The sequence below is a fragment of the Bos mutus genome, chromosome 28 (assembly GCF_027580195.1).
Source record: "Bos mutus isolate GX-2022 chromosome 28, NWIPB_WYAK_1.1, whole genome shotgun sequence".
In the NCBI taxonomy this organism is placed as follows: Eukaryota; Metazoa; Chordata; class Mammalia; order Artiodactyla; family Bovidae; genus Bos; species Bos mutus.
In genome coordinates this window covers 30,479,691-30,481,747 of record NC_091644.1, presented here as the reverse complement: position 1 = coordinate 30,481,747, position 2,057 = coordinate 30,479,691, and the positions used below count along the sequence as shown (strand labels likewise).

The 2,057-nt window shown below is 44.6% G+C and overlaps 1 non-coding gene across 1 annotated transcript; it reads left to right on the top strand.

The window, feature by feature from the left end:
* Nucleotides 1-807: 807 nt before the first annotated feature.
* TRNAS-GGA (transfer RNA serine (anticodon GGA)) lies at nt 808-879 on the top strand. The gene has a single exon. It is a non-coding gene; the product is annotated as a tRNA-Ser (tRNA).
* The last annotated feature ends 1,178 nt before the right edge of the window (nt 880-2,057 follow it).

Sequence of the window (2,057 nt, the reverse complement as noted above, 5' to 3'; positions counted from 1 at the left end):
TTTTGTCCTCTCAGGGAGTAGCTTTTCCCATGTGCAAAATAAGGTATGTGGATGACCTGCCCTTTATGATTGCTCTAAATCTAATGTTCTCTAAAGCTAAAAAAGTCACTAATTGGGATGCTGAGGACATCGACTGGTGCCCTTTAGAAAAGCAATGTACTGAGTCATTAATGAAGACACTTTCAATGGCACAGGGAACTAACTAAAATCGTTATCATAATGGGTGAAGACTGATTTATCTGCATTTTTATTTAAAAATTCAATTGAACTGTGGGTGTGTGAGTCTACGGAATTTGCATTACAACTCTGGCATACATTTGTCTTGTGGGAATGGATGATCTTCTATTTTCACAAAGGGATATACGTTATTTGTAAATCAAGACATTTTAAAATATTAGCAGAGTCCCCAAAGCTGAGAAATAGTAGTTCAATGGCTTTATTTTTGGTCCTGAATATAAAGAAAACATATTTAGAGTTAAGTGTACAGAATCTGGCAGGTAGGGTCAGGCAGGTAGTGTCAGGCAGGGTTGCTTACACCTTACTAGAGAAATTCACAAGTGTTACGTTTAAAGGGAGTCATGCTCAGAAGGGGTCTATACAGAGATGACTACATGTAGGGGATTCAGGGAGGAGGGAGTGGGGGGACGTATCAGACCATATTTGGAAAATAAAGCAGAAAGACAAAGTAACTGAAATTGGGCCTCAGGTGAGAGGAACAAAGCAGGAATAAAAAAAAATTTTAAGGGTCAGCAGCAAGCCACAATTTGAAGCATGGCTCCCCAAAAAGAAGAGTTACAGAGTGAGGCTTCCCTGGTGGCTCAGAGGTTAAAGCTTCTGCCTGGAATGCAGGAGACCCGGGTTCAATCCCTGAGTAGGGAAGATCCCCTGGAGAAGGAAATGGCAACCCACTCCAGTACTCTTGCCTGGAGAATCCCGTGGAGGGAGGAGCCTGGTAGGCTACCGTCCACAGGGTCACAAAGAATCAGACACGACTGAGCAATTTCAAGCGTGCTCCCCAAAAAGAAGAGTTACAGAGTACCATCCACCATATAGCATTCTTATGCACAAGCCGGCAGAAACTCTGAGACCAAGTACGGACTCCTATTGGGACCAAGCTGTCAGACAGACCTGGCTACAGTCTTCTCACGCTTAGGACTGGAAAACAGCCCATCAGTCTGAGTTAAATGACCCCAATAGATAGGTGAAATTGAATGGAAACAAATGAAAAATCTTACAGGTAGGTCATATGAGGGTGCAGAGAATGGCCATGTGAAACCAACTCTGATTTTTCAGTCAAGGCAGATGGAGACAAACTTCACAGGGTGTGCCTCTTAGCCACTGAAATCGTGGAGAGCAAAGCATGTGCATAGTCTGTACTGATATGTTATAATTGTGGCTACTGTTTACTTGGCCCCAATTATGTGCCAGACACTTGACATAACCTCACTTAATCTTCTGCTGTAGATACAGCAGCCAAGGCTGGGCAGGGATGAATTTCCTGCTCAAGATCACACAGCTAGGATGTGGTGGGTCAGGGTTCAAGTACAGGCCACTTGGCTCTGGAGTCCACAGGCTTGTCCATCATGTTCTTCTGCCTTCACTAGACAGGAGTGGTGGAGTCGTGAGAAGTCAAGCTTCACAGGCTTGATTCAGTGATCCCAACCACCATGCCCATCCTCAGGAATCTATGATTCCAGATCCTGCTCTGTCACCAGATGGATATAGAGACTCTGAGTCTTTTCCCAGGATCCTGTCTCCATTTTCCATAGAACTAGAAATCAGAGGAGCCTTAAACATGTTAGCTGCTAAATTCTTCAAACAAAATCTTGCTGAAGCCCAGTGATTACATCAGATAAAATCAGGACTGCCCTGATTGAAACTGAGACAGAGCTCACTCAGCCCAGTTTAGAACACACCGCTGACCCCCCCACCCCCGCCAAGAGTTTCCTCCTGTGGTTGCTCCTGAGGTCCCCGCTCTGCAGCTCTAGATTCTACTAAACAAATTTGAAAACCACTGGGCTGGATTGTTTCTAGGATGTCTTCCAAGTGCAAGATTC